The 25,433-nt window shown below is 43.6% G+C and overlaps 1 protein-coding gene and 1 long non-coding RNA gene across 9 annotated transcripts in view; one reads left to right on the top strand and one right to left on the bottom strand.

Annotated features, from left to right (window-relative positions):
* The window catches only part of Grip1 (glutamate receptor interacting protein 1), a 622,013-nt gene that overhangs the window by 215,734 nt on the left and 380,846 nt on the right, over positions 1-25,433 (bottom strand). The window lies entirely within an intron of this gene.
* LOC110304061 overlaps positions 9,469-25,433 on the top strand; it is a 28,907-nt gene continuing 12,942 nt past the window's right edge. Inside the window, exons 1-4 of the long non-coding RNA XR_002379005.1 lie at positions 9,469-9,578; positions 9,988-10,171; positions 10,512-10,779; positions 12,087-12,199. This is a non-coding gene — a long non-coding RNA (uncharacterized LOC110304061). The remainder of the gene's footprint in view (positions 9,579-9,987; positions 10,172-10,511; positions 10,780-12,086; positions 12,200-25,433) is intronic.

The raw sequence follows: 25,433 nt of genomic DNA, 5'->3' as shown, positions 1-25,433 counted from the left end.
ACAGTGACACACCCATTCCAACCAGGTCACACCTATTCCAACAAGGCCACACCTTCAGATGGTGCCACTCCCTGGTCCAAGGATATACAAACCATCACAGTGACATAATGCTGTTATTGAAAAATTGCTCAGCGCTACTTGCTGTGTACATAGGAAGACCTGCATTAGCTTGCCCAGCATCTACAGAGAAGCTCATGTCTGTATTCTCATCTGGGGAGGAAGACACGGATGGAGTTTACTCATTAGCCAGTCTAGCCAATCACTGGGCTCCAAGTTCAGTGAGACCCTGTCTCAAGAAATAAGATGGGGAGAGATTGAGGAAGCGACCAGACATCAACTTTTGGCCCCCACATATCTGCTCATACATGTGTATGCACATTCATATACACACATGACTGAACCCATGTAGACATGTCCACACACATGCATAAAGAGCGAAGTGATGGCCGGTTAGAGTAGACACAAGCAGTCTGCCATGGTCATGCAAGTCCACAGAGATGCCTATCTACACAGCAAGGCCACAGAGATGCACATCCACAAAGCAAAGCCACAGAGATGACCATCCGCACAGCAAGGCCACTATGCAATGTGCACACTAGAGAAACAGAAAAGAGAAGCTGGAAGGCACAACATAGAAACAATGAACTTAAGAGCAGGCTGACAACAGTTAGGGACTAAAAGGTGGATGAAATCCTGGAGAATGGTAGCTGGACTTCACATGCCCATCCATGGTGTAAATTTAAAGCTGCTGTAGGCTCATTGATATCCCACTATTCTTTAAAGTAGGTATGCATGTACTTTATATAACATGTACGTATTAGCAATTAAAACTTAAGGGAACCAATGGTATTATCTGAAGACTACAATTCAATAGTTTTATTCAGCATAATCCAACATTTTTGCCAACAATTTCAAATCTTTTCTCTTATATTCTTATGCTTCTTTGTAATTTAAAAAAGTCGATGAGTTAAATGAAGTAATTTCTTTTAGTTTAATGATACCCAACCTTTATTTTTTTCTATTAGAGCTGAGCCCCTTGGGAACTAGTTTTCCAACTGGGCCATGGAATCCTCTATGGATCGCCAGGGCCCTCCTGTCCTATTAGCTGGACAATTGTACAATTTCCCAGTGTAAATGTCTGTCACATGCTAACGCGGGACAGAGAGAAGCAGAAAGGTGTAAATACATAGAGTGTAAGTTGCAAGTTTCAGACGTAATTGGGATAAGTGACTGGGCAAAATTCTGCTATTATATATTACTTGGACTGCCTAAAAGGGTGAGACACATAAATCACAATTTCACCAGAAATGTGACAAACTCGATGCCAGTATAAATGCTCCGGGAATAGTTAGAGCCTCCTGGGTACTGCAACTAATTTTCTTCATCCCAGAGGCTAGGTATAGGGCCATATAGATATATGCAGCAAGCCGATAGAGACGCTGCAAGAACAGTTTCAGCATCCCCAGCCCCACTGGGGGTGAGGTCTGTCCTTATTAAAACAAAAAAACAAACAAACAAACAAATGAAAACATAGTCATACTTGTTATAGATTTGAGGGAAAGCAAAGAGTTAAAAAAATGTCAAAGTCACTAAGAAATACTACATTTCACATTTTATTCCACCAAGGTAAATAGATAATTCTGGGGCCAATGAGGATGGCACACATAACTGTCTTGGGGACATTCACATAGATCATTGAATTTTATTTGTGATGTGTCATCCTTGACAGTTATTAGTTTCCCTGCTTCATATGAGAAGAGAGAGAGTGAGAGAGACAGAGCCAGCTGGGTGGTGTTACGGGGCAGGTAGGTGTTACGGGGCAGGTAGGTGTTACGGGACAGGTAGGTGTTACAGGGCAGGTAGGTGTTACAGGGCAGGTAGGTGTTACGGGGCAGGTAGGTGTTACAGGGCAGGTAGGTGTTACGGGACAGGTAGGTGTTACGGGGCAGGTAGGGTGTTACAGGGCAGGTAGGTGTTACAGGGCAGGTAGGTGTTACAGGGCAGGTAGGGTGTTACAGGGCAGGTAGGTGTTACAGGGCAGGTAGGTGTTACGGGGCAGGTAGGTGTTACAGGGCTAGGTGTTACAGGGCAGGTCGGATATGGGAATGAACTCTGGTTCATGCTCATTCAAAAGTCCAGAGCCCTGGAGCTTCCCTGTATCTGGGGCTCCTTCCTCACTGCCTTAAAGGTGATTTTAATAAGAATGGCCCCAATTCCTAGAGCTACTCAGCCAGGCTCCTTGCTGTTTCCCCCCAATTTAATGGGTTTTCTTAACATTTTTTGGCTCAGGTCTTGCTCTTTAATTACATTTTCTTAAGATAAACCAGGAATTAAAACACAGATTTGAGCCTGTTCATCTGTAGCTACCTTTGAAACTCAGATAATCACAGCCACGATGACTGTCAGGGTGCTTTCTCTCCATCCAGTGTTGGCCAACTCAGATAATCACAGCCACGATGACTGTCAGGGTGCTTTCTCTCCATCCAGTGTTGGCCAGAGTTGACGCAGAGAAGGTGGGGTCAAAACAAAGAGAAGACCTTACCACTAAGTGCTTCCCAGGATTGTATTTAACCACCCTGTGGAGCTTTGTAAACTTAGGGGTAACCTCTCAAGGTTTGGTCATGTGTGAACAAAATGGTAGAGTGTAGACATCTTAGGGAGTAGTTCCTGACACATGATAGAATCTAGGAATAGTTATTGGTGTCATGTGTGCAGACATGTAATATATTGAGATGTGTAGCAAATTATCATCAGGCAATTATGCTGGCTCCTCTTATGTCCATCTGAAACAAGGTGGCGAGGAGGGAATCTTCAGTTTCTCTGTTGGGAAATTGCCTCCAGAAGACAGAGCTGTATGCAGATAAGACTGTAAGCTTGTCTTTTATTAGGTAATGGAAGTTTCATTTTCTTAATTAGTGATTGATAGGGGAGGGCTCAGCCCACTCTGCGTGGGCACCCCCCTGGGGTCATGGGTCATGGGTCTATAAGTAAGCAGGCTGAGCAAGCCACTAAGCAGCCTCCCTTCATGACCTCGGACTTTTCCAGATTTTCCTGCCCTGACATCCTTCAATGATGAGTCAAAATAGCGTTTCCTCTCCAAGTCGCTTTTGGTGCTGGCATTTCCTTACAGGGATAGCAACCGTAAGCAGGACAGTACTCATCTCATTCCAGTATTAAGACCATCATTGCTGATACAGGATACTCGGGCAGGGTGGTAAGGTGACAAGCACGGAGGGAGAACAGAAACAGGAAGCGTTCTGAAGAGGCTGGGCTTTGCATCTGAAGGGTGGATCAGAATCTGGCTCTGCAGCTCTACATATCACAGGGAGGAAGTCCAGAAAGCAGGTGTGGAGCTCCTGAGGGCCCAGCGTGTGAGAGAGGACATCCTGTGGCATCCACGGTGTAACACACAAATGATGACATGGACTGCTGAAGCCCCTTCACAGCAGTGGGAACCTAGCTGACCAGGGTCAAGAAGGACTGGGTGGCAAGGTGAAAGGTAACTTTTTCCATTAGACAGGCCATGAACGAAGACTGTAGAATTTAGAAGGAGGAAAAAAAAAAAAGGAAGAAGAATCTAGCTCATATCGTCCATTTGAACTATCCTCAAATCCTTTCTTTTGTTTTTGTTTCTGTTTTTCTAAACAGGCTTCCTCTGTGGAACAGAGCCGTGGCTGTCCTAGAATTTGGTTTGTAGACCAGCCTGGCCTCAGACTCACAGAGATTCGCTTTCCTCTGCCTCTCGTGTGCTAGGATTAAAAGTGCTATCCTCAAATTCTTAAACACTTGCGTCTTCTAATATGAAAGCCTGTGGTCTCGGAGATAAAGTGTGCAGGAAGCATCCGCAGCAAGTATCTGCCTGGCTATTTTTCTACTAAAAACAGGCAGGAAAACAAGCAAAACTGTGCAAGATGCTGGATGACTATACCAGAGGCAGTGATACAGGCACGATTAGGATGGAGGCTGAGACGACCACCCAGGAGACAGGGCTAGGCACCTCCTCCTTTCTGCTTACCTTCGGCAGTAGCCTCTTGTACGTGTGCTGGCCTCATCCCATCATGCACACATCTTCCTCTGGGATGCTCTCATCCACACTCTTTTGGCCTGCTATCTTCTACTTTGCCTTCAAATGATAACAGGAGACTCATATACATCAGGGGCATCTCATTCTCCATCCTGGTACTGTGTCTTGCTTTAGGAGCCCCTTGCCTGTTTCCCTGCTGGCATTTGCTAAACGGTGGTATGACAGTGGCTGCCATGAATCCTCCAATTTCCCATAAGCCATAAGGTTATTGAAGACAGGGACTATGGGCTAGTCAGAACAAAGACCATGCCTGGCCCTTAAGTCCTAAGCCTATTACTTACTACTCTTTAAGTCCTGGTTACAGGTAGCTTGTCAGTTCAACTGCAAGGCAGCCTGGACTGGAAGGTAAATGCATCATTGTTAGAACAATAAGACGACTTCTGAACAGACTCTATTTCCACATCTCGAAACTTCAAATAGGTTATAGGACAGATGGCCCCAGCATATCAAAAGAAGTAATGGAAGGTTCAAACAGACTCACAGCTGGTTTTAAGCATGTAAATTCCATTTTCTTCCATACGTCTATTGATACCGCACTTTGGCTGCCACATCCATATACCTTCAAATCAATAGTTATGATTTTATTATTATTATTATTATTATTACAGAACAAGAACAACCTTCTCATCCACAAGATAGACTGCTATGACACAGCAGGATCATTTCCTCCACACAGGAGCATAAAGACAGAAGGAGGGGGTATTCAAGGGATTAATGTTTCAAGCAAAAGCTGTTCACAGTGTTGCCGTCACCTTCCAAGAGACACTCCTCTCTAGATCTCTTAGAGCACAATTTTGTTGCAAAAAGAACATCATTTTACTTTTAAGGACAACAGACAAAATACTGCCCAGAAAAGTTTGCTACCCACCCCCCCTTGAGGATGTAGGGACAAAGTTGCTCAGACAAGTACAGAATATGATGATGAATTAGGACAATAAAACTTCATCGTAAGTGTGTCTGACTTCTTGCCAGCAGAGCCCCTAGGTTGTACAGTGCCAGAGACATGCCAGGAGGAGCTAATAACTAAATGCTCACAGTAGACGTGGTAATACACTTCCATGTTTTAGACAAATACAACATTATCTAACACGTCAAGAGACTAAAGACCTGTCTGTTTAGTTCCACTCACTTAGTTCCACCAGCTTTGCGGACACTGACACACCAGTGGTGACTCATTGAAGTTAAAGTAAAAAAGGGCATAAAGATCAAACGTGGCAAGCATGAAGATCTGTAGAGCGCTCACGGAGCACCAGTAGCCAAGTCAGACTAGGGAGGCTGGCCTTGAGAGATGGGCTGATAGAATGCATTTTTCTATTGCTGTGAGAAGATACCACAACCAGAGAAACTTGGTAAAGACAACATTTATTGGAGGCTTACAGTCCCAGAAGATTAGAATCCATGATCGTAAGGCCCACAGGCATGGTAATGAATCAGTAGCTGAGAATTTACATCCTAACCCACAGGCACAAGTCAGAGAGAGCTAACTGGAAATAGCCTGGGCTTTGGAAATCTCAAAGCCCATCCTCAGTGATACACTACCTCTAAGAAGGCCACGCCTCCTCCAAGGAAGCCACACCTCCTCCAAGGAAGCCACACCTCCAAGAAGGCTACACCTCCTAATTTTTCCAAACATCCCCATCAATTGGAGACCAGGTATCCAAACATACGGGCCTATGGGAGCCGTGGGAGCCATTCTTATTCAGACCATCACTCATGCTAGATCAAGGGAAGAAGGGTTGGGCATGAACAATCTAAGGGAAGAATTTGAGGAAGACCGGAGGCTGTTCCCATTCACTCTCATCACTCTCACTTTGGACATTGCATGAGAATGTCCTCAGCATCAGCACCAGGCATCGAACAGACCACATTCACCCAGACCAGATGAGAAGTACAAGTTCAGAATAAGCAAATCAAGATATACCAGAATACATGAATACAATGGTCTGCTCCCATTATATCCTGATCCCCTACTCCCATCAACCCTACTGCCTTGATGCTCCCCCTTTTATTTCTATTGTGATTATTTACAGATCACTTAGTGGAGAGCAGTAGTTCCTACAGGAGCCATACTTTGGTAGAAATGGGAGCCTCCAATTGAAGGGAAGGAGAAAGACACCAACTTGTGAGGTTATAGACATAGCAACGTGGCCTACAACAGTGCTTCATTCTTCACCAGAAACTGACTGGGCTACTCCAGGGCCAGTTCTAAGAAGCAGTTGTATGTAGACAAGACTCAGAGCTTGGATGATCCCATCATTCTATTGAGGGAGACAAGCCAGTGTCCAGGTTCTTACAAGTCAGTGTTAAATGCCATCCCATGAGGTGTCACAGGCACTAGGGGCACAATAGGAGCAATCAAACAGCCATTGCAAGGAGCAAAGAGGTGTCAGGAATTGGTGACATGTACATTGAGGTAAAAAAGATGATGACCCAAAAACAGGAAGGATGGCTGAGAAAAGCCAGGAAGAGCGTAAGAAAGACAGAAGTGTGCCTTGTGTTTGGTGCATTCCACTGGCTAGATACAGCTTAGGATGAAACAGGGTGTCTAGGTGTGTGTGTGTGTGTGTGTGTGTGTGTGTATGTGTGTAACCAAGAGAAAAATGAAGTAGATTGTTAAGTAGGAGCTAACTCTGGTCTTACATGGAGGATGACAGAGTTAATACATAAAGAAATACTGCACATGTGGGCGTTAGGAAGTTCCCACTGCCTGCAGGGGATAGAATGAGGTTGTCAGGAATCAAGGCAGGGCCCATGGGGTCAAGCAGAAGCAACTCAAGGACTGGTATTTGAAGAATGACTGTTAAGTCCATTTGCAAGAATTAGTGACCATGGAAGACCCCTAAACCTTTCAGTCTGTAATCCAACTATGACATTTAACAATGATTGTAATTAAAATAATGAAAGCAGTGGAGAAAAAATGTGAATAGATCATAGGATAAACATTGAAGCTCTAGGGCTGAGGGTGCATTGGGTTTTCAGTTCTGACAAGGTTGGCTGCTGGGTTTATTTGGTAAAGCAGGTAGCATACACCAATCTACCGACAGCATAAATTCTGGATGAAGTTAAGGGTTTAAACGCATGAAGATCAAGCAAGACTATTATCAGGCAATGAAGAAAAGAGAAGCAGCAGACGCTGAATAAGTCCAGTGATACAATTTCCTGGGTGAGGAGGCAGGGATTAAAGGGGACTCACACAATCTGTGGGAGTAGATACAGGGCAATCAAGGTCCCCTGTATTCTTAGTGGGAGCAGATCAAATGGGGTTGTCTTTCCCAAGAGGCAGCTTGGCAATACTAATCCAACCTTGGAAATGTTAGTCTTGTTTGGTTTAGAAACTTAATTCTTTAAGGATTATTTTAAGAAACTACCACGACAGCCTCATGGAAATGTAAGACAACAGCCATGTGTTAAAACAGCCAAATTCTCTGTGACAAGAAGAGATGGCTCAAGGGTTGCTGCTATTCCAAAAGACCAGGGTTCAATTCCCAACACCTACATGGTTAAAATTGTTTAATACCTCTAGTCCCAGGAGACCCAACATCCTCTTCCAGCTAAGACAGGTATTGAGTAAACATAGTGTGTAGACATACATGCAGGCAAAACACTCATACACAGAAACATAAATCAAATCTCACAGAATGTCCTGTTAGAGATTTAAGAAAAAAAATCATATAACTACCTTAATGATCTGAATACTCACAAAAAGAGCTTTGTAGGGAAAGCAATAATATGGCAATAAGGTGATTCTATTATATATTTGAATGGCAAAGGGAGAAAGCTGCAGAGAACTATTGAAGATAATTCTCCCTAGTGTTGGAATTATATTCATTTCCACGCTGAGAAATTTTCATGTAATAAATACACTTTCATTCTTCCAGGAAAGCAAGAATTGCATTTTTCTTCATTATGAAGTGCAAAAGCAATGGAGATCCTGTAGCTAATAGCTCAGGAGGGCCCAGAGGAGGATGCACCTGCCTGGAAGAAGCCCGAGCATGGGCCAGCTACCCAGCCTCTTTTCTGAATTAAGGAGAAAAAAACTGGTGCAGAAAATTTCAAGAAAAGAGAAGAAAATCCTCGGTAAGAAAGGCAGCGGTAATGCTGAATAAATTATAATGCATTTTGTACTTCAGTTGTGTAGATAACGTAGACCTTAACCACAGTTTCCCACTGATCCTCATGTCATCTCTCCCCATTCATCAGACCATGTCAAATACTACAACCAGACAAGTTAGCATAAAGAAATGCGCTTCTCCGTTGGGTATGATTGTGTCCTGGCTCTGTTGTTTTCACATGAAGACCATTAAGAAGTGGCTTTGTTTATCCTCACTTTGCAACAAATGGCAAACCTTTTCAAAATGGTCTAGAAGTAACAGTGAAGGCCATCTTGTTTAGGTAAGGCGTAACATTCTTTTGTGTACACTGACATAATGGTCTTTAAGATATCAGTCTGGAGGAAGAGTAGCCATTTTCCCTACTATTAGTACTGCTGTTACTTCTACTCATAAAGATAAGAGGAGTTAAAACCTGAAAATTTTATATCCCTAGTGCCTTCAAAGTCAATCACAAATTTAGATTGCACACTTGATTACGGTGTCAGGATGGTATTTTGTCAGCTTCGTCAAATGACACTTTTAAATGAGAAGTGTTGATATACTGGAGTGGACCAATGTTATTTTTCTGCCATCTACATAATAAAGTTTCAGAATTATGACGCTCATAAAGTTCACTGCCCTCATCTTATTGACAGGATAATTAAAAGTCGGGGAGTCAAAGCGACTCTTCTTGTATCTAGCTGTCACCAGCAGAGTGGAAACGAGACCTTTGGGTCACGTGACCTCGGCACCAGTTTCCTCTCTTCGGTGTCTCTCAGAAATAAATATCAAGGGACCTCTACCTTCAACAATTTATAGTGTTTCAGCACTCATGTCCTCTCCACCATAATCAAGGGAAGTATGAATTATACTTAGAATTATTCTCATGTTACAAAAGCGGGGCTTGTAACATGACTAGCATTCCAGGCATAGAGCCCAAGGCTTTAGGCTCCAGGGGCGGAGCTTTGCCTATCTGCAATGAATCCTGCCGTACAGCATCATCCTCCTAGCACAACATGGCCCTTGCCCTTTCAAACCATCAGCAACTACAATTACCCAAAAGAGATTGCATGAGATTGTATCCATTAACTTTCTGTCACAGAGGAGGGGTGGGGGGCTCATAAGGCCACACCCCATCCCAAGAGTCATAGGAGGGTAACACTGGAGGGGGAGGAGCATTAGGCCACGCCCATTCCTTAAGACAAATCACAGTTGCTGAAGAGAGGGGCAAAGAGATTGTGGTATTGTGCCTTTTTCTGTGCTATTGTGCCCTAAGCTGCCTGTGCTTCTGCTACTAATCTTGGACCCAGGCTCCTGTAATGAGGCTGCCCTCATTGAACTGAATGTCCACCGAGCTACAGTCGAGTGGGGCTCGCCGTGGTTGGTTCACTATCTGCAGGGAGGTGTGTCTTTACTTCCCCGGGGAAAGTTCACACAAGAAAAGAATGGATTCATTTTCTCTAGCAACTCTCCAATCAAAAGTCCGCGAAGCTGGAAAAGTTTTGAAACCATAAGATGCTCTGACAATCTCACAAAAAAGCCTGACAAATTGCAAGCTGGGGGAAAGGTGGGGAGACTTCTTTTCAGAGACTATCTTGACATGACGCATTGGCTTTCTATAGGAACTTAAAAGTCAACTCTTGAGAAAAATGAAAGCTTACCACGGTTTGGCTTAGCCAGTAATTCATGAGGACTCTGATCCACATTACCCTGTGTGTCATTAAGGTCGGGAGGCTCGCAGCTTAAGTGAAAATCATCAAGGTAAGCCTCTAACGCTTCAGAGGCGGAGAAATAGGGCTTTTCTTGAAACAGGATGGAGCCATCGGCATTAAAGTGGATGCTGCTCATGACCAAAGCCGTTGGAGACCCGGTGCAGGAGGGGCAAACTGATGCTTCCCAACAGACCTTGACGCGGCTTTCTGAAAATAAGCAGCAATGACCATTCGCCTTTCAGAAAACTCTAAGGACAAAGACAGGCGCGCAAGCTTTCAGTTAAGTAGGTACACACGACCATACTCGTGGATGCTCCTGTGTTTCTCCTCGTACACAAGTAGCTTTTAGAAGTGAAATTCCTCTCTGTCCCTCTGTAGATGAGCTGTATATAGATGACCTGTATACTGACCGAGGAATCGTTTCGTCAGCTGCATTTAGAAAATCATTATGGAATTTGTTACATCCATTAATAAGTCATGGAAGTATTGCTGGCCTTTGTTTTGCGGTTTACAAGGTTGGCTCTGTAGTGCCAGTGTCTTGAGATGCCTTTACTTGCTATGTTAACACAAGGAAAGTCTATCAAATCTTATCTGTTTTTTTTTTTTTCCCTTTCCCCATACCAGCTCTCACTGCATTGGTGGGAGAGGGAAAATAATATATAAGACAGGAAATGAGTAAGAAGAACAGGATCCCTGGGACAAGAGCAATGGCAAGGGGCTGGCATCAGGAAGTGAACACTGAAGCAGCTCGGAGGGAGAGCATGAGCTCTGACAGATTAAGAGCTGAGCAGCTCTGGAACTCTGCTTTGCCACCTTAGTCAGTTCCTCTTCACACAGGTCTGCAAAGGAGACACTCATGGGACACAGAGATGGACGTATCCATAGCAACAGGGTAAACAAGCAATGGCTAAGGCTGAATGTTAGACACAGGGCATGAGCTTGATCTTAACCACTGTGCTAGGATGGGGCATTTCGTGCTTACCCATGACCTGTGGCTTCTAAAGGCAGTCCACATGCTGGCCACATTACCTATAACTGGCTGCCCAACTTCCATGGGTCTCTAGTTCGATTAAAATGCTTAGAGTGTTCCCTGACGGGGATGGTGGAAGTGTAGGTTGCTCATTGGGTAATGATACATATCTACGTGCTAAGAAGCAAATACTCACTGTTTTAAGTCTCTGGAGATTCAAGTGGGTATGCTATGTTTTCAGAATGTTGCATTTTATGACATCATAATACACCTGAAATTCACCTCTCTAGAATACTTTTAGTTTCCTTAATAGAGCTATATAGACGTCTCAGAGAACCAGGAAATTTTTGATTTACTTTTGTACCCACATGCACCTGAGCGTCACACGCAGTATTCCTGAAATAGACACGCAGCGGAGCCTATGATTCCTGAAGTAACAGCTCTGGTCACTGAGCATCTAAATCCTAGATCAAGAACTTGCCTTGAACAAATACAGTTTTGGAGGTGTGTAAAGAACAGTGGGGACAACAAGCTAGGTAGGAAAAAAAAACAGTAAGATCTTTATCAGGGATTAAACTGGTGTATTCAGTAATCAAGGGTTAGCCTCATGTATTCGGAAACAAGGTGATAATAAAGCTTTGACGTGTGTGTGTGTGTGTGTGTGTGTGTGTGTGTGTGTGTGTGTCAAACTCAGGCCCCTACAAATACTAGACAAGTTACAGATTCAACTCACTTCATGTGAAAGACCCAACGCCTCATCCAACTTCTCTGATTGGTCAATAAGAATTAGTCATGATTACCCAAGAGAGACAGTGGGTAGGAAACGTGAAGGTTGCAGTTTGGATGGAAGGACCCTTGGGCTAAACTGGAGTCAGTCTTCTGCAGCTCTGTACCTCTCTTCCCTCTACTATGTGACTCCTTCATTTTCCCCCCCTTTGGTTTTTCGAGACAGGGTTTCTCTGTAGAGCCCTAGCTGTGCTGGAACTCACTCTATAGACCAGGCTGGCCTTGAACTTAGAAATCCGCCTGCCTCTGCCTCCCAAGTGCTGGAATTAAAGGCGTGTGCCACCACTGCCTGGCTGACACCTTCATTTTAAGTTCTGTTTAATGATGCACAGCTCAGAAGACGCCATGCTTGATCCCTGGCTGCCTGGATGAAGGAAGACTCTACTAGGAGAACAGTACCATAGTTCATCTCCTCCACCAACACCATTTTGATTCCACACCAGGCTTGCTTCTCCTAAAAGACCTCAGACCTGCTCATGATCCAGCCACTGTCAGCTCTGGAGGAGCCAGCCCAGACTAGAGCCAATGTCAGTTTTGTCCAGTGCTCTTCAGCTTGGTAAATATCTTCAATATCATCCCTGCTAAGACACAGTCTGCAATAAGTGCTGAGCGCTCCCTTTCCTTGGCCTTCCATTTTCTGAGTCATTCTGAGTATCTGCCATTAGTTAACCTACGTGATTGCTGGCTGCATGACCCCTTCCCTCTTTACGCTCAAACAAATCAAGGGATGGATGAGTTTTGAATGTCCAGCCTGTGGCAGTTGCTCAATAAATGTTTGTTGAGTTGAATTCAGCTAGAATGTTCCATTTTCATGACAAAGCATCCCAGGGTGATTACTGCAGCTGTGGAAGCCTTCTGAAAAATTGAATCCTTTGGGCTCCTTAGGAGCTCCTGAGGAGGAACAAAGGAACTGAATGTAGTAATGCATTCAGGCCAAGGAATCAATCAGAGACTGGCTGAGTATGCCTAACCGAAAGTTGATGAGAGTCTGAAGGACCCTCGTCCACACTTGGAATATTTTTTGCTGGCTCATTTATAGCAAATCTTTGGCACCAGACCGTACAATGTGTACCTACAGTTCACACATTTAAATACGCTTCAGCAGCTACCGAGCAGCGTTTTTAAAAAGCAGAAAGGAAACTTGATAATTAAAGATGTATAAGACAATCTAGGAAATCAACATGGAAAGGCCATCAGTGGTTCTGAAAATTGAACACCATGTATAAATGTAAGTGAATTTTGTGATTTTTTTTTTTATTGTATTATACTCACGGCAAATGCAAATGGTTTTTCACTAGTTAGGCTGACAGAGGGCTGAGCACAGAGAATGTGCACTCTTCTGGTTTATAAAGGAAGAGGATCATATTTAATAATGATGAAAAAAATCAATACATCCCCTAAGTGTAAATCAAACTGTGGGGTCTTTGGATACTTCCCCTTGCAATTTCCTGTTTGAAGTTGGTCTGCTTGATTCTCTTTGATAGTGTTCTTAAAGATGTATTCAATCTATAAACTCCTCAGGGTGCACCATCTCCTAGGAGGTAACCTGTTTTCATGAGAAATACAGAATTCACCAGTAGGAGGGCAAGCGAAAGCACTCGCACTAGCTCTCTCTGTCCCTCTTGTATTAGGCTAGGCCAGACTCAGCCAGTAGAGTCCATCAAACCTATAGAGAGAGACGATTCCAGAAATGTGAACTAAGTTCAGTCTCTTTCTCTGATTCAATTCAATTACGCACAGAACTGTTGATTCCCAGTGTGTGAGAAACCATGTTAAGCACCATCAAGCGAAACCAGATAGATCAGACAGCCCTTCCCTCACCAGGAGCCCGGAGCACAGTAGGAAAGATCAAAGCAGCACAAAAATGATAGGAGACTGTGAGGATGTGGTCAGTGGCCGAGAGAGCTTCCTAGAGAGTCCAGAACACAAAGAGAAATGATCTTTGGGGGAGGACCCGGGGAGAGTTTCACTCTAGACATTTAAACTAGACTTAGACAAAAAGGTGCAGACACACAGAAATGGGAGGAAATCGTGATGCAAGGAAGAAGGAGCATAAGGCATTAGCAAAAGTGCAGATAGAACTCTGTAGAGACAGCAGATTTCCATGAATCATCGGCTGAGGAGAGAAGATACCAGCGGTACTGAAACAGAGTGGCGAGTTTTAGATTTTTAGATTTGTTCTATCTTACAGAAAATGAGAAGAGGGCCACAGAAAGGTTCAATGCGATCTTGAAGAATATATACAATGAGTAATAGAGCCGACTCATTTTTTTCCACCACACCTCAGCATCTTTTCTCCCTCTATCATTCTCTAATGAAGCAAGTACAATGTATCCTGGTTTGCCTTCCTTAATGCCCTCGTAGGAGACTCCAGACCTCAGTTGGGGTATCTATTCTACCTGTCCAGCTCTCAGAAACCTGCAGTTCGTTTTAAACCATTGATCGAATGACCCTCTTGAAGAACCACTTGACATGTCTGGCCAACGGGACTTCTTACTGGCCAAAGTCCATCTTTAGCAGTGTTAGCCAGATTTTAGGTACTATTAACGGATATCTGAGATGATCCCCTTAAAAAGGGAAAGATGTTCTTTATCTCACAGGTCCGGAATGTTTCAGCCCATGGTTTTCAGGTTCTCGGTTGAAGTAGGATTCCATGATGTCTAACTGAGCCAAGTAGTTCTGCTTCTTGATGTCAGGAAGCAAGAGAGAGAAAGAAGGGCCCCATGTCCCCTTCAAGGAGTTGCTCCAATGACCTGACTTCTCTTCATTAGGCTGTATCTTGGAAGGTCCCATCAAGTCCAATAGCAGCAGGACTGAGATCCAAGCCTTCATTTTGAGTCTTTTGAAGAAAGCCACTATCCATATTGTTGCAAACAGTGATGCTATAACATGGCCCAGGGAAACAAGGAATGCCTGAGTGACATGCTAATCCTGTAGGGTTGTCCAAGGAACTTATTAATCAAATAAAGCTTATTACTAAAGAGATGTTATCTCTTCTCTGTCAAACTATAGGAAAGTTATGAACTCTCAGAAATTAAACTACAAACGTGTGCTGTTGAGTTTGAATTTTGTGTGTGGGAGGAACAGGGGTTTCAAGACAGCGTTTTTCTCTGTGTTTAACAGAGCCCTGGCTGTCCTAGACTTGCTTTGTAGGCCAGGCTGGCCTCAAACTCACAGAGATCTGCCTACCTCTGCCTCCCAAGAGCTGGGATTAAAGGCATATGCCACCAAGTCCAGCTGGAGTTTGAATTTTAGTAGAATACTGTCAACCAAAAGCAACTTAAATATTCCCAGTAGAAATGGCCTAATGTATGTACTTCACATATTATCTCTATGATAAGATATTGTGACAAGACACATGTTCTTTGAAAGACTGCTTACAGAGACTGGTCACAATGATTAGTGCATCCAAGTTAAGCCCACAGGCTAATTGTAATAATTTGGAATGCAGTACAATGCTTGGCATGGTGACACATGCCTGAAATAAAGCACTCTAGTGGGAGAAGAAATCTGCATAGCAAGTTTGAGAGTTGGAGGCTAGTTTTGGATGCATAAGGTCCTCTAAAATAAGTAAGTAAATAAATAAATAAACAAATATTTTATAGACAGAAAGAGGGCCAGCAAGATACTCAGAGGGTATGGGTGCTTGCTACACAAACTTAGCAGTTTGATCCCTAGAACCCACACTGGATGCAAAGGTATCCCCCGCCACACATGTTCACACTCATCCATAACACTAACCAATAATTTTTTAAAAAAGGAATAAAAAAAAAAAAAAACAACGTTCGAAAGCCATATGGCATTACAGATCCAAGACATCTCCTGAGACTTTTCTGTGATCAGTGGGGGGGGGGGGGGGGGGGGGCAGTGTGCACAGTGTGGGATGGGACAAACATGGGAGCTAGCCTGTAGGTTGCAGTTTGGGCACGTCCTCATATTTCAGATCTGTCTATTCCAGTGTTGTACTACACTCTGCTTTAGACCTAACTGGCAACCTGTACACTTGAGAATTGAACTCTCCCTTCAGAACGCTCCTCATTTATGCAGTGAATCCTTTTGCAATATTCATCACAGGTTACAAGCCCGGCTCTTGTGCCCTGCTGACTGGGTTTAGATCTGACAGTATGACCTTGGGAAAGCTACTGACCTCTCTGCCCCTAAACTTCCTCATCTCTAAAGCAGCCTTGCTAATAATACCCAACTATTAAAGGGGCTAGTATGTATAAAATGCTTACAACAATGCCTACTATGTAAGGGAAGTTCTCAGGAGTCCACAGCTATGTGCTAACTCCCCCTGCCCCACCCCCCAGAACACTTGTCCTTCCTCAGTTCTAGGGGATCCTATCCTGCCAAGTGAAAAGGTGCTATTTCATCTTGGGAAATATTAAGCACAAGAGCGAGATGGGGAGGGGGAGGGAGGGGAAGGAGGGAGGGAGAGGGAGAAAGAGGGAGAGAGACAGACACACAGAGAGACAGACACACAGAGAGAAACAGAGACAGACACACAGAGAGATAGATACAGAGAGACAGAGAGATCGATACAGAGAGACACACAGAGAGATAGATACAGAGAGACAGAGACACACAGAGAGATAGATACAGAGAGACAGAAAGAGACACACAGAGAGACAGACACACAGAGAGATAGATACGAAGAGACAGAGAGAGACAGAGAGAATACATCTAGAATTTTATTCATTGTGTCCACTAATCTCCTTAAATTCACATCCCAGATATGAAAGGATTACTCTAAAGCAGGATCAATACTCGGTTCATTTCACATCCCAGAACTTTCTTTAGAGCCCAGGAAAGCCGGAGGCTGCAGAAGAAGCATCAGCAAAATTTAAATTATTTTGTAAGTCTTAAGCTTCAAGAGTTATTGTGTTCTCCTCCAGGGATCTCGCCTCTCCCCGTGTCATTTCGCTTTTTCCTTAACATTCTCCATTTCTCTTTATTTCCGAGTCGGAATGCTTCACGGTCACCATTCTTCTGACGTGGATCCAAGCACTTCAGCAAAAATAGCTGCCGGAAGACGTTAAACGATTCCATTCACTTTAATACACTGTGACTAATTGGGGAAAACAGCAAGCAGCACGTTAGGATTATGTGCATGCGTTGTAACCACTCATTGGCATTGTGGTGGCATACATTAAATAGAATTTTAAAATACTGTGTAATGAGGAGCAAAAGTTCCTTTGCTTGGTGGAAATCTCTGTGGACATAGCTTAAGGAAGGAGCAAGGGGAGTTTGTAGCCATTATTTCAAAACTACATGGTATCAGCCATTTCTGAGTCTACTTTCTGATTAAGGAAAACGATTAAAGTCAGAAAGGAACACATAGATTTCCCCAATCCCATTTCCTACCATAAGATATGCCATGTTCTAAGAGTTTTCTTAACAAAGGTGGCAGGATCTAGAAATCATTGTGAGAAAAGTTCAAATATAAGAAAACAAACTTCCTCTCTAACATGTCGACGACATTCTTTATGGAGCTGAAAACTGAACCTAGGGTTTGTATGCAGGATAAGGATCTCTCTGCTGGCGCTCCGAGACTGAATGTGACGTAGCTTGTACTGGTCTTGAACTCGTCATCCTTCAGGTTCTGCAGAGCTGGGATTATAGGCATGCACCACTCAGCCTGGCTTAATGTGTTTATTTTCATCAGTGGGCAGTGTCCATCTCCTGTAGGTTTTCTTAAGAAATATCAGATATTTAAGGGGCTGGCGAGATGGCTCAGCAGGTAAGAGCACTGACTGCTCTTGCGAAGGTCCTGAGTTCAAATCCCAGCAACTACATGGTGGCTCACAACTACCCTGACCCCCTCTTCTGGTGCATCTGAAGATAGCTACAGTGTACTTATGTGTAATAATAAATACATCTTTGGGCCAGAGAAGGCAGGGACTGAGCCAGTGGAGCTGACCAGACTGAGCAGAGATCCTAAAAATTCAATTCCCAACAACCACATGGAGGCTCACAACCATCTGCACAGCTACAGTGCACTCCTAGACATAAAATAAATAAATAAATCTTTTTTTAAAAAGAAATATGAAATGATGTGAAGTCAGTCCCTTCTTTATGTAAAGTCCCACAGTGAAAACTCCAGAGGCAAGCACAGAGATCTACAGCCAGTGTTTAGTTTCTAGGAGACTCCAATGCACCGAGGGACAGGGACAGGGACAGGGACAGGGACAGGGACAGGGACAGGGACAGGGACAGGGACAAAGCATGTGCAAAGGAAAGGTAAGCCTTGGGAACGTCCTGCTGGGCTGTTAGTGCACAGAGCCAACAGCAAGTAAGCAAGGGGCCATTAGCGTGTGGAAGCTTTGAGTGGCCAGGGTACTTGCCCAGGCAGGGGAGGGGGGTCACTTCCTGTCCTGTCCTCCTTGGTGACCAAAGCTGATTTGAAAACCTAAGTTCTGCATTTCCTTTTTAAGATCTGATAGAACAGTTCCCTATCTGCCAAAGCTCCTCAGGCTTTCCTAGGATCCACTGCGGAGCATGCACGTGACAGAAAGGCCCAGAGGAGAATTTGAGACAGGCTGCAGGTCATCTTCTTTAGTCTGAGTCAGAAAGGAGGAATGTCACCTGCCCTATGTGACAAATGACAAAAGGCACTGGCTGTCTGAGCATGAACTCTTCTACTAATGGCCAGGGTGAACTTAAAAATTCATGGTTCATCGGCATGTGATGGCTTTGCCGTTCTTAGCAATGCCTGGATTTCTTCCTGCAGACTTCCACATCTTAGATTCTCCATTCTCCATACAACTTTCACCAAATTCTAAATTTAAGAAGAACTTTTTGAAAATATTTCCCCCAATTGTTACTCTTCAATCAATGTAATTACTACTTCATTAGAACTTCATAGAATAATTCATATTTGGGGGAAAAAACAAAATGAAAACTAGGCTTGTGATAAATTCTAGGTGCCCTTCATAGCCCGATGGCTCATTTATAGAATATTGAGGTGTAATATTACACGCCCCCATCATGAAAGCATCATATATATTGAGTACTAATTTGTGAAATAAGAACCACAAGCCATCTAAAGCATCAGATTAGCAATTCCTCAACTCCTCCACTTAAAACGACTTAGTATAATAAATGAGCTATCCTAAAACTGCCTGCCCTTTCGGTTCTTAGGATTCCTATATCTGGTAAGTAGGGATTTCTGTCACTGTAAGAAGCTATAGAGGTGAAGTGACCAGTGATGTCACTGTAGGAATGTGTGGGATCTGCCATAAAACCTATCCAGGAGAATCTCTTGCCCCAGCTGTCAGTGGAACCTGATGGACTCCAGTCATTCTGCTTGTGCAGGTTGTGGTTTGAGGACGCACTGCAATCCAGCTGTCATGCTAAGCACGGAGCCACAAAAACATGTCGGGTCACCATGGGGGCACAGCCACACTTAACTGCAGGACAAACATCTTTGGCAATAAAACCCTGAGGTGAGGTGTGTGGCATTGGACAGACAGGGCGGATGAAACCTCTGTGCTCAGCACCAGAGAGATTCCCCAGGCTACTGAGTGTGCACAGCCCCAGAAAAAGCCAACTGAAAAAGCCCTTCTCATGCAAACACCGGATAAATGGCAGTGCAGGGACTAGCCTGTAGGAACAGTGAAAATAATCTACTGCAGTCATGCCTTTGCATTCTTATTTGCGTTAACTATTTTAAACCTTGTGAATGGGAACATGGAGAAAGCATGGGACATCTACGTATTCGTTCCTGGGACATTAAAAGTATATATGGTACAGCCGCAAGGTGTGTGCCTATGCTGTCGAGATTGTAACAGTTCTTTTGAAGAAAAATATTATTGCAGCTGTACATCCAGATTAACTCTCATTTTATACCCATTTCCCCTTCTATCTGGGGTTAAGCAGGATTTTCAACTAGTCATGCAATAGGTTTTTGCATTTTACACTCATTTGGAGGTATTCGGAGCACATGGTACTGTTCTGTGTGTTTTCAAATCATGTAACTTGTTTTGCATATTTGTTTACTTTTTAAAGTTTGGATTAGGTATAATCATATATATACATATATAATACACACATGTATATGTATATGATGTATATGTATATGTATGCATCATGTATGTGCCTGACACCCGAGAGAGCTAGCAGAAGGTGTCAGATTCCCTGAGAACAGACTTACAAATCATTGTAAGGTGCATTGTGGACGCTGGGAATGAAATCCAGGTCCTCTGGAAGAACAGTCAGTGTTCTTAACCACTGGGCCATCTCTCCAGTGCTTCATTTTAACAAGTTTTGAAGAATGGTTTTAAGTTCACAATAAAATTAAGAGCAAAGTAGAGTGATTTCCTTTCCAGTCCTTGTCCCTCAGTGTGCACAGCCCCCCTCCAGTACCAACACCCCTCTCCAGAGACATGCATTCCTTATAAGTGATACGCTCTGAGGATGCGTCCCTGTACCCCACAGATAGAAGTGAGTCTAGAATTGTAGGTATTGATTCAAAGCCCATAAACAAATGGAGAAGCTGGTGAAATCAAGTCTTCTTTTCTTCTATAGAACATACCACATGAGTGGAAAACTGGAAGCTGCAGGAAACATTTGAACTATGAGCAAATTTTGTTAAGCAGTAGATATTTATTGTTTTATTTTAAAATTTGGATACTTCTTACTCAACATAGGATTCCTGGGTCTTATAGGGAAATCCAAGTATCTTGTAATGTCTCACTGGTATTTCAGCCTGGGAGGATGTGAGGGAACATAGCTGTAGCCTCCTCCAGAGAGGTCATACACTGGCAGCTTGTCACCTCTCTTCCCACTGCAACACTGACCCCAGGACCAATAAATTGTTACTGTGAACTCTTGTCGAACAGCTGCTTGACACAGCGAGGGGACCTGCCTCGTTCCAGCCAGCCTCTAAGACGGAAGGGGAAATCCCAAGAATGACTTGGAAGGCACAGGGGCGTGTGTGATGCAAAACTGTAAAGAATATATTGATCTGAAAACTTGATGGCTGTCCACCTAAGGGTTTAATATGCAGTTTCATGCCTAGGTCAAGACTCTCTAGGGCGCAGAGACAGAACCTATGTATTTATTAAGTAAGCAATGGATGCCTGGCCCCTGCGAGCATTTCTGTTTGCAAGCAAACCTCTTCTTCTTTGGGAAATGCAGTATTTGCCTGACTTTCTCTTTGTCTTTTTGGCATTCAGTTCATGCAGTCTTCATCCCTATGATAAAAAAAAACCCTCTCTAGACACCTGGAGACCTTCCTAATCTCCATTTGCTGTTAGATGACTCAACAGGACCAGAGCCAGCTCTGGCAGAACTTATTATCTACGCACATAATGCTTCAGAAGTTGACAGTAGCTCGCCTTTGATTTAAATAAGAAAGAATAGATAGGGTTCATTCTAACTTGAACGCTGTCTCTTCTATAGAGAATTAATCAAAGAGCAGATTTGCTTCGCTAAACTGTTTCTATTAATGGTACAAGTCAGCTCTCTGAATGATTCTTTCTCAACCGAGGATTGTTTATCAGAAAGGGTCCTCCAAGGAGCTGGCAAGAAGTACCTTCAATCTGTGCTGTGGTCCTTAGGCAAAGCCACTCCTAGCGTTTAGGAAGACACCCAAGTGTGGTTGAACAACTTCCATTTTTTTGAGGGAAGCTTGAAGATTTGGTTCTTGACTCTCCTAGCCAGTTACAATGTAGCAGGGCTGTTGTGATGGTTTATATATGCTAGGCCCAGGGAAAGGCACTATTGGGAGGCGTGACCTTGTTAGAGTAGGTGTGTCACTGTGGGGGTGGACTTAAGACCCTCACCCTAGCTGCCTAGAAGTCAGTCTTCCACCAGCAGTCTTCAGATGAAGATGTAGAACTCTCAGCTCCTCCTGCACCATGCCTGCCTGGATGCTGCCATGTTCCCACCTTGATAATAATGGACTGAACCTTTGAACTTGTAAGCCGGCCCCAATCAAATGTTGTCTTTATAAGACTTGCCTTGGTCATGGGGTCTGTTCACAGCAGTATAATCCTAACTAAGACAGAAGTCCTTGTGTCTCAAATGATGACTTCTAGCTAAGCTTTGTCCCAATATTCTGCTCAGATGAAACAGACTCTCCTTGCTTGGTCTTTTGTGTTAGTAGCTTATCTTCATTGAGGAAAATGAGGCTTGAACATGTTTATTAGACTTAAAAGTACAGAAATGACTGCCATTGGGAATAAGATCATATGCCCCATGTTTATGTAAGTTTAGATGGCACATTTTGACCTACAAAGGGCTTCTGCCTCACATTTTACAGATTTTCGTCAGCATCCAGCATGTGACAGAGTTTCTTGAAAATGAGGGTAAGATAAATCATTCAAGGCAGCATACCTGTGTCTTCATGGTAGTAAGAGAAACTGCAAATTTCACACTGAAAGGTCTAACATCCCGTAAGAATGTAACATGAACGTTGCCAACTCCAGAAACCCAAGAGATACTTTAGATGATGATAAATAGTTTACAATCTCTCGCTGTGAGGAGGTGGCTCCTTTCGGGTAAACCTGCTGAGAGGAAATCTTCTTGAGCTTAGCATGATTGTACACAGTTGTTTCAGTGGTTAGCATGCAATGTATATAATGAAGAACATTTACCCAATTACATACTAATGCAACACAGAACGAACTCAATGCGATCAATGTAACCCTTGGAGGAGTTGCTCAAGACCACAGTTCCTGCTCACAGGCCCTGGGAGGAGGAGGGCTCTCTACAGCTAGGAGCAGATGCATGGATGTGTGAATGAATAGCTCATAAGAAGAGTAATAAATTTATTTGTAGTTTTAGGTTCCTACCTTTTGGGAATGTTACAGGGATGTCTGCATCTGTGCACAGGAAAAAAAAATCAACTTCAAGTCTCCCAGAAAGGAAGAACTCCTGGCCTCCCAGCCTCTCTCACATTCCTGGCCTCCCAACCTCTTTCACGCCGCTCCGCTGCCCCACCCCCAAGCCTTGCTCACACAGCTGCCCTTCCACCCTCACTCACACCACTGCTTCTCCCAGCCTTGCTCAAGCTGCTCCCTGACTTATCCCCAGCCTCACACCGCTGCCCCCCAGTCTCGCTCATACAGCTGGCCCCACCCCCCCAGCCTCACTCACACCACTGGCCCCTCCTTCCAGCTTCACTCTCACCACTGCCACCCCCAACCTTGCTCACACCACTGCTGGGTCCCCCAGCCTCACTCACACCACCGTCGGGTCCCCAAGTCTGGTTCACACCACCGCTGGGTTCCCCAGCCTCGCTTGCACCACTGTGAGGTCTCCCAGTCTCATTCCCACCGCTGCCCCCCACCCCAGCCTCCCTCACAATGCTCTTACAGCATCAACCCAGATGCCCTTACCACGCCAGTTTACATGCTTTTGCACATGCCCTCTGCACAGAACACTTTTCCCCTAGCTACGCATTTGCCTCTCGGTTATGATCGCATCTAAGCCCATCCCTGACGACTCCATCTCCATTCAGCTTCCTCTTCACTCTGCAGTCCCAGGACTCCTTTCACATTTTTTGCCTAACCTTGGGAGAGTGTGTTTCCCCTAACATCGCTTGCCTTCCTTGTCCGTTGGAAATGAGCTCACACAGATGCCGGGACGGTGTCTGGTCTGTCTGTCTGTCCCTGTATAAACCTCCTCAGCTCAGAGTTTTATTTCACCCGCAGAAGCAGGAGCTCGGTAAATATGTAAAAGCCAATAAATGAAGCTGCCATCATATGTTTAAAAAATGATTTGGTCCTTCTTCCTATGACACGGAGTCCTGAACAGCTATGCCTCCACCTGAACGTGGCACATGGTGACACATCTTGAGAATGTATCTGCTCCATCTTAGAAGCTATGTAAAGAGAACACACGCACCCATCTCCTTACAGATTTTAATTTAACATCAAGAACAAATACACCACAATGTAACAGAACAGCATTTTTCCCTTCAACGAACTCTCCATCTGGGCAGTGCTTCTCGTGTGTTTTCGCAGCAGGGATATTTAAAAAAAATAATGCTCTCTGAAACATTCGGTTTTGCATCACATACCCACAAGAGGCTCAGTAATTGTTAACTCCTGGTGAATTGTCGTCTTGCAATTCTGTAAACCTTTCTAGTGGAAAAGAAAAAGAAGTCCTACCTTGCTTTCAGACCAGAAAAAAAAAAGATCTTATACAGTGTAAATTCCATAGATATATCTGAGGCTCGCACACAGGCTGTACATACAAACTAAGCAGAGGGTTGTTTTCTATGAAAATGATTCTGTTTGCTGTACCCAGGCAGCAATCAAAACAAATCAATGCTGATGCTTCTCTAGGGAGAAAAATGGAACTATTTCTCCTTCTCCATGATCCTTATGAGGATGTCTAAGCTGCCCGAGATACAACTGTCTTGGCATAAATATTCTCTAGGAAAGTGTTCACTGCCTTTGAAGTTGGAGGATCGACCCAGTGTTAGCATTAGAATTCTCATAATCTATCTTTAAGTCTTTACTTGGCTATTCAGATAACAAATCCATCTCATAACAATAGCTAAATATTATATATTATAATCAATAACACAATATAAGTACTTCCTATTATGATGACGAATCTTTAAATTCAAATGAATGACACTATTTCGATCCTTAAAAAAAAATTCTAGCAACTTGCTCACATTATGTTCCATCCACTCATTCAATGTTCAATGCTGTCTATATGACAGGGGAAATGACTTAGCCTATAATTGACGTGTTAAACTAAGAACTTATCCCACAGCTAATGAGTTCCTATCAGTAGCTATTATTAATCTAGGGTCTATTATTAAAAAATAGATTGTACGGTTATAGTATTTCAACTGCAATGTTTGTTTACAAAGCGACTTCATGTAAGCATTACTCATGAGCTGTCACAGCCTGCTGCTGCCTTGCATGGTGACCTCTGCTGACAGTGGTCAGGCAGGCAGGTGGGCCGGCAGGCAGGCTGGCTGGCCCAGAGTGCCTTTGGTTTTTGAAAGGATATGCAAAGGCAAAGCTAAGCCACTCGTTTGAATATCAATTTGATTCCATTTAGGTGGCTACATATTTAATGATGGTCTGCTACACAATAGATGTTGCAGATATGATCCATAAGCATGAACAGTGGCTAGTTAAGTATGGTAAAATTAAATATTTCTGCAGAGCATCATCTAATAAACTTGTGTGTATATATGTACATATTCATACATGCACACATAGGGAAGCATATACATTCCAGCATATACATTCACACACATATATGTATGCATCATAAATACAAATGAATATGATACATTATCATAAACATAAGGGCTCTCTACCATATAAGTCATGTTATATGCTACATACTTGTAAATATCCATGTTGGTATAGGCGGTCATATCGACAACTTATAGGAAAGTGAATACTTAGTATAGTGATAGGCAGTGATATTCTTAGAGGCATTAAAATAATCCAAGTTCATAGCTAACACATGGAGAGGCTGAGTAATACTTGGTAAGTGACTCCTCTGTGGTAATGGGAAGGCAGGATCACCAGAGCAGGAGGCTCCAGGAAGAGCCCTTCACACTGACCACCAGACAGCTTCCACTAACCACTGCCCTGGTTTCAGTCCTGGTGAAGACGGGCTTTGCTCTCAAGTCAAATTCCTAAGGGAAAGGGCCAAGTGTTTGCAGAAGCGAAATAAGTAAGATTTGTCTTCCACAGAAGAGGTGATTTCATTGTAAAATAGGAAGGAAGGAAGGAAGGAAGGAAGGAAGGAAGGAAGGAAGGAAGGAAGGAAGGAAGACAGGCAGGCTGACCCATAGTCATGGAGGGAGG

The sequence above is a fragment of the Mus caroli genome, chromosome 10 (assembly GCF_900094665.2).
Source record: "Mus caroli chromosome 10, CAROLI_EIJ_v1.1, whole genome shotgun sequence".
NCBI classification, from domain to species: Eukaryota; Metazoa; Chordata; class Mammalia; order Rodentia; family Muridae; genus Mus; species Mus caroli.
Note: the sequence above shows the minus strand (reverse complement) of the source record. Positions and strands in the feature narration are given on the sequence as shown.